This window comes from Rattus norvegicus, chromosome 9, assembly GCF_036323735.1.
Source record: "Rattus norvegicus strain BN/NHsdMcwi chromosome 9, GRCr8, whole genome shotgun sequence".
NCBI classification, from domain to species: Eukaryota; Metazoa; Chordata; class Mammalia; order Rodentia; family Muridae; genus Rattus; species Rattus norvegicus.
In genome coordinates this window covers 93,979,824-93,991,028 of record NC_086027.1, presented here as the reverse complement: position 1 = coordinate 93,991,028, position 11,205 = coordinate 93,979,824, and positions in this window count along the sequence as shown.

Sequence of the window (11,205 nt, the reverse complement as noted above, 5' to 3'; positions counted from 1 at the left end):
GGTCTTTTTACATATAATCCTTTCTAGTAAATGTAAACATTGAAAAATGAATTTTTTTTCAGAAAAATATAAATGGGCAAGATGGACTAGAGAAGAAGTAGAAAAGCCTAATGGCCTATAATCAAGGAAAAATGTTCTCAGGCAATCATCTTCCCCAAAATCGCTCTCAACATGGAAGCCATTTAGCTGGACGCCTCTCTCAGATGAAAGGAACAGCTAATTCTACTGGCGTGTCAGTTAATTCAAGGCAAAGATACAGTCAGACACAAAATTCTGACAAATGCAAAAGAAAACTAGCAGCCTCTCTGGGAAGAGAGACCTAGTCCTCGGAGCAGTGAGGAGCGTTAGGCAAGTGTCCTCCCAGGACAGCCGTGTACCTCAGGTCCGAAAGACTGAGAGGGGAGAAATGGCTTTGTAATCCATTGATTTGACATAATGGGTATTCATCTCGAAAGGCGTGAGAAAGTATAAAGGGAAAAATAGCAATCACAATAAAAACCACAATAGCACTGTTTATACCACCGCATTATTTTCCTATTAAAATGAGAGATGTTGCATGTGCCCAAGCTGTCTTCAAACATGCTAAATACTGCAGAATGATGATGAACTCAAATATTTTAAAGATGTTTACTGTTTTATGTGTATGGGTGTTTTGCCTGCGCATGTCCATGTACCATGTGCATGTAGTGCCTGAAGAGTCCAAAGGAGGGGGTTGTATCCCCTGGAACTGGAGTTACAGATGCTGGGAGCCACCATGAAGGTGCCGAGAATTGAATCCCCTTCCTCTGGAAGAAGGCCAGTGCTCTTAATCGCTGAATGGAACTCTGGACCTCCTCCATGCTAGGCAAACACTCTCCTCACAGAGGAGCCTCCTCAGCTGTCTCCAATCTTTTTGACTCTCTCTTTCCCCATCAGCCTGTGTTCACAGTTTGTATTTAGTAGAATTGGGTCTACTCTCTCTCTCTCTCTCTCTCTCTCTCTCTCTCTCTCTCTCTCTCTGTGTGTGTGTGTGTGTGTGTGTGTGTGTGTGTGTGTGTGTGTGTGTGTGTCTGCTTGCGCTCTTGGGGCTATTTTTGTCTCCCCCAAAGAGGCACTTGGCAAATTTAGACATTTCAGTTGTCTCAGCTACGGTGTAGTATGAATTACTTGTCTCTCATAGGTAGAGGACAAGGACATTGCTGAGCATCCCATAATGTGCAGGACAGTCCCCAGAGCGAGGAATCATTCCATCTAAGATGTCAATAGCTCCAAGGTCAAGGAACTTGAGTCAATATCTTGGTCTTTCTTTTCTTCTGTACAACGTCGTTGCGACCTCCACCCTCCCACCCCCTAGTGCTTGCCAGATGGTTCTTCCCTCTGCTAGAACGCCGGTGCTACAGCCCCTGAAGCTTGAGAACTGGTCACCTAGCATGGTTGAAAACTATGAATGTCATTTGCTCGAGACATTTAACAGGAGAATACCCTACTCTAGACGTGTGTGTGTGTGTGTGTGTGTGTGTGTGTCCAGAAGCCAGAAGGCAGAACGGAGAAGCCTGAGGACTCCATACGTCATTACCCATGTGAGATGGATCCAGAAGGCTCGCTGTGAGGTCTAAATATGTATCCATGCAGTGGGGCTTCTCTTGGAGCAGGTAGCATCAGGTTGCCTAAGGAGGGGTGAGTAAGCAAAAGGTCAGAAATAGCTTGGGTCAAAACGTGCCCTTCAGGGGTTGGGGATTTAGCTCAGTGGTAGAGCACTTGCCTAGCAAGCGCAAGGCCCTGGGTTCGGTCCCCAGCTCCGGAAAAAAGAGAAAACAAAACAAAAACAAAAACAAAAACAAAAAAAAGTGCCCTTCATTTGGCAGGTTAAAATGTCCTTTACTGTGGGAGGCTGAGGCAGAATTGAAAGTTCAAGTCCCGTCTGTCCTACAGAGTGAGTCCAGAGCCAGCCAGGCAACTGTGACACCCTAGCATGTGAAAGCCTCAGGTGTGAGCCCGGTCAACCAACAAACACTCTTATCTGTGGCGTTACACTACTTTGCTCTGTTTTGTTTGATTGTTGCTGTTGTTGTTTTCAAGACAGGGTTTCTCTGTAGAGCCTTGGCTGTCAGGGAACTTATTCTTGTAGAGTAAGTTCAGGCTGGCCTTGAACTCACAAAGATCCACCAGCCTCTGCTGGGATCAAAGGCATATACCGCCACGTTCAGCTGTGCTTTGTTATTTTTTAAATTAAAAATATTAATTGTCAGATATTTACAGATTGTATGTATTTACTTATTTATTTAAAACCAGTTTGAAATCAGTGGTTTATTTTTGTTTCTGTTTTACATCAGTTCTGCCTAAAAATCTGTTTTCTTGTTCTAGTCTGTTTACAGTTTGAAGAAAACATCTTTTTCCTGAGATAGTAGTATTAGCATTAACAAGATAATTAAGAACATTAAGAGATGGCTCAGCAGGTAAAGGTGTCTGATGCCAAGCATAAAGACCTGAGTTCAATCCCCAGGACTGGCATGGTGGGAGGAGAGAACTGATTGCCACAAGTGAGCTGCCCTCTGACCTCCACATGTGCACCGTGGCATCTACACACCCTGTGTCTTCCTCACAAACAAACAAAAAATATAATAAAATGTTTTACAAAGAAAGAAGGAATTTTTTTTTTAAAAGCCAGCATAGAATTTGGAGGAACAGTAATCCAAACAACATCCCGTGTAGGTGTCTAGGCAGCTTCCGGTTTTCCCCATTGTAGACAACATCGACGTGCACATCCTCACTAACCTTCACAGAGGGCATCCAGGAAAAACCCACCCACACCGCCACCACAGTAATTTCCTTCCTATGTCCTCCCCTTCCCCTGTAGTGCCATGGGTTTTCTTTTCCAATTTGAAACATTAAAAGAGGGGGGGCACCTGCAATTTTTAGATATTACACTTTGAGGCAAGTGGTGTTTTGTTTTTTTTTTTTTTTTTCTTTTTTCTTTTTTCTTTTTTTCGGAGCTGGGGACCGAACCCAGGGCCTTGCGCTTGCTAGGCAAGTGCTCTACCACTGAGCTAAATCCCCAACCCCCTGGTTTGTTTTTTTGTTTGTATTGTTTTTATCTCCTTAACTGAGATCAGAGGACTCCATTTTAAATTAAAAATGATATTTAAAATGGAAACAATTTCTTTTTCTGTGGATACACTCGGTGTGTGTATAGATTTTCGGACTGTGTGGATAAGAAGTCTAGGAATTCGAATTCGCAGACAAGAGTTTGTCTCCATTCTGGAGTGCGGTATAAGCAGGGTGGGTCCTTCTAACGCCTCTGTGAGAGACTCTCCCAGGTCTTTCTCTCAGCCGCTGCTGCCCTCCTGTGAGTCTGTAGTGTTGGTGTGAACCCCTCACCTCCGGCTTCTCTCTTCCCTGTGTGGGTCTGCAATGCGCCTTCTCAAGGACCTCAAGTTGGGTTCAGGCTCTCTCTGATGACCATATTTTAAATAAGGACATCTTTAATAACTTCTGTTCTAGGACATTAGGGGGTCTTAGGGATCAGGACTTCAGCATAGAATTCGGGTGTTCAGAGGGATCTACACAGTCAGCATATTGCATCACTCCCTAGAATATCCCCCGTCAGCAGCCTTGTTGTGTAGTTGCTGGGTACTCACATGCCTACGCCCACTTAGTTGAAAGAAACTGTCTAAAAGAAACTGTACAGTTTCTCCCTTCATCCACTCCTTCCCTTCATTCTTTTCTTCTCTCTCCCACCCATGCTTTTCTTTTTCTGCTAGCTCAGAGCCGTAAGCTTCCAGTCTCAGCCTCTTCTGTGCTGGGATTACAGGTGAGTACCAAGCCTGGCTAAGTGCCTCTATCTGCTTTTGACACTTAACAAGATGTTCCGAACGCTTCTGTGTCATCAAACGTGGGTTCTATTTTAATGGGTGTTCACAGGTTTCTGCCTTTCGATACGCTGCATTTTATTACGTTGAGAAGCGTCTATGTTCTCCCAAATGATTTCTCTGGCAAGCGGAGAAGCCACGGAGATGTCTATGAACCTGTCATGAGTCCTTTTATCCCTGTCCTCCTGGTTTCCTAAGAGTCAGATTGCTGCTCATGGGACAACTGTTTTAGATGGTCTAGGTTTTAAATTGGGATCTTCAAGATGGGGAGACCTCCCTTTCATGATGAGGAGCAACTCGAGATGGGAACGAGGATTGTATTAGGTGTAGATCCTGGGATGTACAATGGCCAGATATAGCATGTGTGCACAGGAGCACATGGGCGATGTAACCTGGGCTTTCCCGAGGTCCAGGAGGGAGAACGTAAATCAAGAGATCTTGAGGCTCAAACCAGATGGTTTGAAGCAAGCTGAGAGAAAACCTCTTTCCTGCCAGGGCTGTTATCTTGAAATCCAGTAGGCCTTGAGACTGAGCACGTAGTTCAGGGTTAGAAGGAGAGAGGTGGAAAAACTTAAGCTGGGGGCTAGCCACCGCAGCGAACGTTCGTCAGTCAATGCAGCACGCATCTTGTGAATTATCTGATTAGTGTTGGTGACATGTTCTTCAGATGACTTACCCCACCACACTTCCTCCATTGAAGTATTCCCTCCTCCACACTGCTCTTGTCTCCACCTTCCCCATGCTGCTCTAACATTTGAGACCCAAACTTTGACATCATTCTTGCTGCCTCTGTCTCGCACCCTCCGCTGGATCCCCAAGCCTGTTTCCTGGACCCTGCCTCTTCCATCGGTCCAGAGCTGCCCACTTCTCACGCCTTGATCTTGCTCCACCTCTCTTGGACCATCTCCTGTAATATACCCAAAACCTGCTCTCCTTGAAGCGGGGGCTCACTTTGAAATGTAACTCAGTGTTGAGCCACAGTTCAGTCAGTAGAGCCCTCGTCCAGTGAGTGCGAAGACCTGAGTTCCGATCCCTCAGCACCCGCATAAAGAATGGAGCAGATGACAGACTCTTGTAAGTTCAACAATGACAAAGTGGGAGGTAGAGAGTAGCAGGAGGCTCATTGGTGGGCTAGTCTAGTCTAGCAGGCAGAGTCCAGGCTAATGAGAGACTCTGCCTCAACCCAAAAGGTAGATGACACCAACAGCCCAGGTTGTCTTCTGATCTCCTCATGCACACACAGAAATGTGTGCCTACCCACATGAACACATGAATTGATTAATTAATTATCAAACATAAATTAGGCCAGGTCAGGCCTTGACCCTACCTAAATCTCACTCTGCCTTTTCGTTTCCTTCAGAATAAATCCTAAGCCCCAGCCAGAAGGCTCCAGACCCCGTTCTGTCAAGTCAGGCTCTGCTGACCCCAACCTTCTTCCAATCACCTCTCACTCCCTGCACACATGGGTCCCTCCTGTCCTGCTTAGTCACCGCACTGGCAGCTGAGGCACTCTTTCCCCGATCTGTGTCTGGGTCTGTCACCTCAATTACCTGTCTCTCTCCAGGATCTGTGTCTTTGGAATGAATGCCCCCTAAACAAGGGCTTCATCCTGAGTGTTCGCTGCCATCTCCCCGTGCTTTCGATGAATCACCTCAGGGCAAACGCTCACTAAGAAGAGGAACTCGTTATGTAGCCCAGGCTGGTTTTGAATTTGACCTAATTCAGGGGGCAATTGACATTCTGCAATTTTCTCATCTAGAAATATGGTTTATCTTTGTCAAGCATGTGTGTGTGTGTGTGTGTGTGTGTGTGTGTGTGTGTGTGTAAGTGTGCGTATGTGTGTGAATGAGTGGGTGTGTGAATGAATGTGTGTATGTGAGTGAGTTTGTGTGCTGGCTAGTTTTGACTTGAGAAGGGCCTAAGATATTAGTTAAGTTCTGCTGTGGCTGTGGGTGTTATGATGTTTGCGGCTGTGGATGTTATGATGTTTCCAGAAAGAACTAGATAACGAGGGCTCTGACCGAATCAACAGTTTAATCTATTTAATTAGGGGATTCGTGATCGGATGTCATTATCAGGAAGTGCTGAGGGATGGGAGGTGAAGCCTGGATGGAGGAGATAGGTCACCTGGGGCTTGTCCTCCGCGGTTGCCCCAGTCTCTTCCTGTTTCCTCCTACCAAGAAGCAAACGGTTTTGGATAGGACTCTCATTGCCATGATGTTTTGCCCACAAACATGGTTCCCAGTGACCATGGGTTGAAGCCTGAGACACTGTGAGCCAAAATAAATCTTTCCATCCTCTTTTTTTTTTTTTCCCTGTCAGGAATTTTGGTCACAGACACAGAAATCATTAATATAATCTGCTAAGCTTTAGGGCCCTTGGGAAATCATTGTGGTTTTATTTTTCACAATATATCACCATCATTGTCTTTTGTAATTTATCAGGGCACCAGGACGATGGAGACCACTTTGCTGACAATGGACTTGGAGGGAGGGCAGGCAGCAAGAGACATAGACAGCCTCTTGGAGCCTCGGGACAGCACGTGGATACCCACCAGACTTGCCTGTGATTAATGGATGTCTTAGTTAGGGTTTTACTTCTGTGAAGAGAAACCATGACCAAGGAGGCAACTCTTATAAGGACATTTAATTGGAGCTGGCTTACAGTTTCAGAGGTTCAGTCCATTATCGTCAAGGCAAGAAGTAAGGCAGCATCCAGGCAGGCATGGTGATTCTAAGAACTATCTGTCCTCAGGCAAGTGGAATTTACAGGTTAAGAGGCATTATTGTTTTCTAGATCGCTTAAGCGCTGTTAATTTAAACTTAAAACATAACTTTAGCCCTCGTGCCAGACCTTCTTTTAAATTATTTTACTTATTTATTTGGTCTACTGTGTAACTTTTCTAAAATGACCGAGGTTTCTTACAACCCACAGGGCTTCTTCACGCATCATCATGAGTTTTCTTCTCTCACAGGCAGCAGGCTGGCTTCTGTCACAGCCCATGCTTCGTCTAAGTTTTCCTGACAGAATGTTGGCTCGTGTCCTCTGAGTGTCCGGCATGGTTAATCTTGCCATCTGCCTTGGAATCAGTTTCCTTCAGCATTAAAGGGTAACTTCTCTTTCCATTGGGTGTCTGGTGAGCATTCAATGCTTTTTCTTGCATCCAGAAAGGACTTGCCGTTCCTGCTAGGGCTGTTACCCACCCCCACCAGAGCCTCCTTCAGACTTTACATAAGACGGTATCAGCTATTTCAGTTCATTTCATGGACATTTGGCGCCTTTTAAACTGTTTTAAAGGATCTCTTTGACTTGCACGTTTCTTCAAATGCCTCCCCAGGAGGCATCCATTTTTGAACTGGCTTATTATAGCTGGTTTCAAGCTCCCACAAGCCACACTGCCTTTCCCATCCCCCATCCCAAGGCCTCCAATTGCTCCCCTCCCGGCAATGGCCTCTCACAGGCTTGATACTTTGTTTGCTCTCCTTGCCTATCCTTTCTTACCTTGCTTTGGTTGTATCCCTGGAGATCACAATTTCCACACCCAGCCTCCCTTAATCCTGCCTAAGGGTTCTTGCCTTTTTCCACCCGTAAGACTATTACAGATGCATTTTCTAAAGGCTGCTTTTTGTAAGCCAAAGTAATGTGTTATTTCAAGATTTGTATTAACGGCCTCTGGTCTGTTTCTAGTAATTGTGTGTGAGTCTGGAAGAGGTTTTGTGCATACCCCCCATGTGTTCTACCACTAGACTACTGCCCTCACCCTCCGGTAGTTTAATCTCCAATCTGGTTTCCACTAAAGGTTTTTGTTGTGGTGGTTGTTTGTTTGTTTGTTCTGAGACAGGATTGTTAGTTGTTCTTGTCACCCTGACACATGTAGAGGGAGGGGTCCCCGGAATTGTGACTTAAATGATAATGCCACCCCCCACCCCAACAAGCTCAGATGCTGGGATACTTGGCCCCAGTTGGTGGTATGCTTAGGAGTGTGGCCTTGCTGGAGGAAGTTCATGTCTGGGGGCAGGCTTTGAGGTTTCAGAAACCTTGTATCATTTCTAGGTCACTCTCTCTGGTTCGTGTCTGTGGTTGAAGGTGTGAATGCGTGGCTTGCTGGTCCAGCTGCCTGCTGCCTCCCTGCTGTGCCGGTGATGGACTCACATCTCTCCCTGGAACTGTAAAATAAACCCTTTCTTCTATACGTTGCATTGATCATGGTGTTTTACTGCAGTGGTGTAAAGGAACTACTCTGCATGGGGAGAGGGCATCTCAATTAAGGGACTGCCCCCACCAGACTGTCCTTGAGCAAATCTGTAGGGCATTTTCTTGACTGATAATTAATGGAGGAGGGCCTAGCCCACTGTGAGTGCCATCATTGGGTGTGTGGGTCTGGGCTGTTTAAGAAAGGTGGCTGAACAAGCTAGGGGGAGCAAGCCAGTAAGCAGGATTCCTCCAGGGCCTCGGTTTCTGCTGGTTCAGTGTGCGCTCAAGGTTCCTATGGTCCTGCTCTGGCTTCACTTAATGGCGGACTGTAGGCTGAAATGAAGCAATTTCCTCCTCAAGTGTTGGTCAGTGTTTTCTCACACAACAAAAGTCAAAGTAGGACAGTCACCGTGGAGCAGAGGATGCCCTTGAACTTTTGATCTTCCTGCTTCCTCTGTCTGAAGCACTGAGATTATAGGTGTGTATCAGCCCAGCCAGTTTTTAGTTTTTACAAATATTAGACAAACACTTCACACACTGAGCTGCATCCCTACCCATTAATGTTGAATCAAGGTCTCCTTTGCCACTGTCCACAAAACTGATTTCCCAAAACTTTTATGCCTTTCTCCTAGGTAGGCAGAAAAGTCCAGCGGTCAATCTGTCTCTACCTGCATAAAGTGGTCCCAGTGGAACTCTATAACCCCCGTCCCAGCACCTTCAGCCTGAAGGACCCGAGAAGCCGAACCTGGTCCAAGGTCCCTTTATTGCTGCTGGCATAGTACAGGACTATGCCTTTAAGATTAGTGTGACCCAGAACATTGTGGCCCTTTGAAGAAACTATGTGGCCTTAGGTGGTTGGGACCCACAGGGCACAGCACACTGAAGTCAAGGTGCCCTCCACCTGGACCCCACCAGTCACCATGACTGTGGCTGATTCCAGTGGAGGAACCAGGGAAGGGATACGTTAAATCAATGTGACTGGAGCCCTGTCTTCCATGGAGGAAACCCTACATTCTGATCCTCAGGAGGCTTCATCTTGCCCACCACGGATCAGGCCGCACCCCTGGTCTGGGGACAGTAGAGTCTTGAATGCAGGGAGGGATGCAGGAGGGACTGTGTGGGGCCTTGTAATGGGTTTTGTCTCACATGACCAGTTTCCCGTTAAACACCAAGGAAGGAGTAAGTGAAGTGTTTTGCTTTTCTCTTTCAATAATGAGCAAGGGAGAAACGAACTTCAACTCTGGTGACAACAGTTCTTACTCTAAACCTTTATTGGCGCTCATCTGGGCAGATTAGATGCAATTAGTGTTTGTGTGTTTTTATTTAAGCCTTTGTTTTAACTTATACACACATATATCTCTGTCTCTATATCTACTTATCTATCTCCATGTATGTATGTATGTATGTATGTATGTATGTATGTATGTATATGCATGTATGTATGTATCCATCGATATAGATATTTCTTTTACGTATATATGGGAGCATCTGCATGTATGTATGCGTACCACACGTGCCACAAGAGATCTCAGACCCTTTGGAACTACTGTTACAGCTTCCTGTTATGGATGCTGAGAGCTGGACCAGGTCCTCCTCAGGAGCAGCCGACGCTCTTAGCTGCTGAGCCATCTCCATGCTCACCTTTGTCTGTATCTTTATACTGAAAGAGCGACCGTCTCACAGCGAGTAGCGCTGGGTCTTGCTTGCTGCCCTCGATGTGGAGTCTTAACCGGCTTTCATGAGGAAGTACAGCTGTGGTGGAGAATTCGGCCGTTCTCTTGCTGGTTGATTTTTATGCCTCCATCCATTTTTGACCTTGGCTCATTTCTTTCTCTTATTTATTAGGCATAGTGTGGTCTTTGATATTTATATTTTCTATATACCTCTTTACCTTTAGGGGGAGGGGAGTGGCTGACCCCGGGATCCTATGAAGTTAAAGACCTTCTGAAAATACAAGGGTTTCTTACCACATAACCGCGCCTTTTCTTATCTGTTCCAAATGTGCTTCCTTAACCGTTATGATTCTCACGATGTATTATTACATACTGCTCCGAACAGTGACTTGCCTTCTAGGGAAATTGAGGAAAGATAGCACTGCCTTTGATATTTACCGTCCATTTGCCTTCTGGTTCTCCCCCTTTTCCTGTTTCCATCTGGGTCCTCTCTGGGTCCTGAGCGCTCGGTGGCAGTTACAGTAAGCTAATCATGGGCTAGCAATATGCTCAGCTGAGGTTTACTCAGAAATGTCTTTATGTCATCTTCACATCAGTATGACAGAAATAAGGTCATTATTATTATTATTGGCACACTCTTATATAATAATAATAATAATAATAATAACAATATACTTGTGAGGGTGTATATTTATTGGTGTGAGTGTGGGTGGGAGCATGTATATATATATGCATGTGGAGGTCAGAGGACAGACAACCTTGGGTTTTGTGTGTGTGCACATATGTGTGTGTGTGTGTGTGTGTGTGTGTGTACTCACATGTGTGTGTGTGGGGGGATCACCCACAAAGGCTAGTCTCATTCTATAGCCCAGGCTGGCCTCAAACTCCCTCACCATGCTTGCCTCTATTTGTGTGTTTGAATCTGAGGAATGACTCTATTTAAAAAAATATGTATGTATGTATGTATGTATGTATGTATGTATGTATGTATGTATGTGTGAGTTTACTGTAGCTGACTTCAGACACACCAGAAGAGGGCATCAGATCTCATTACAGATGGCTGTGAGCCACCATGTGGTTGCTGGGAATGAACTCAGGACCTCTGGAAGGGCAGTCAGTGCTCTTAACCACTGAGCCATCTCTCCAGCCTGAGGAATGACTCTTATGGACAGAATATCATTGGGATTCTTGGAGTTGGAGTTAGAGGTGGTTGTGGGTCATACAGTGTGGTGTAGAGAAGTGAACCCAGGTCCTATGGGAGAGCAGCAAGCACTCTTAACTGCTGAGCAATCTTCGAAGCCCCTCTTCCTCCATTTCATCTTTCCTTAAGACAATCTGTCACTGGTGTGGAACTCCCCCAGTAAGCTAGGCTGGCTGATGGTGAACCCCAAGGAACTGCCCAGCACTGAGATTCCAAGCACATGCCACCACACCCAGCATTATTGTGTGAGTCCTGGGCTTTGAACTCAGGTCCTCATGCTTGCAAGGCA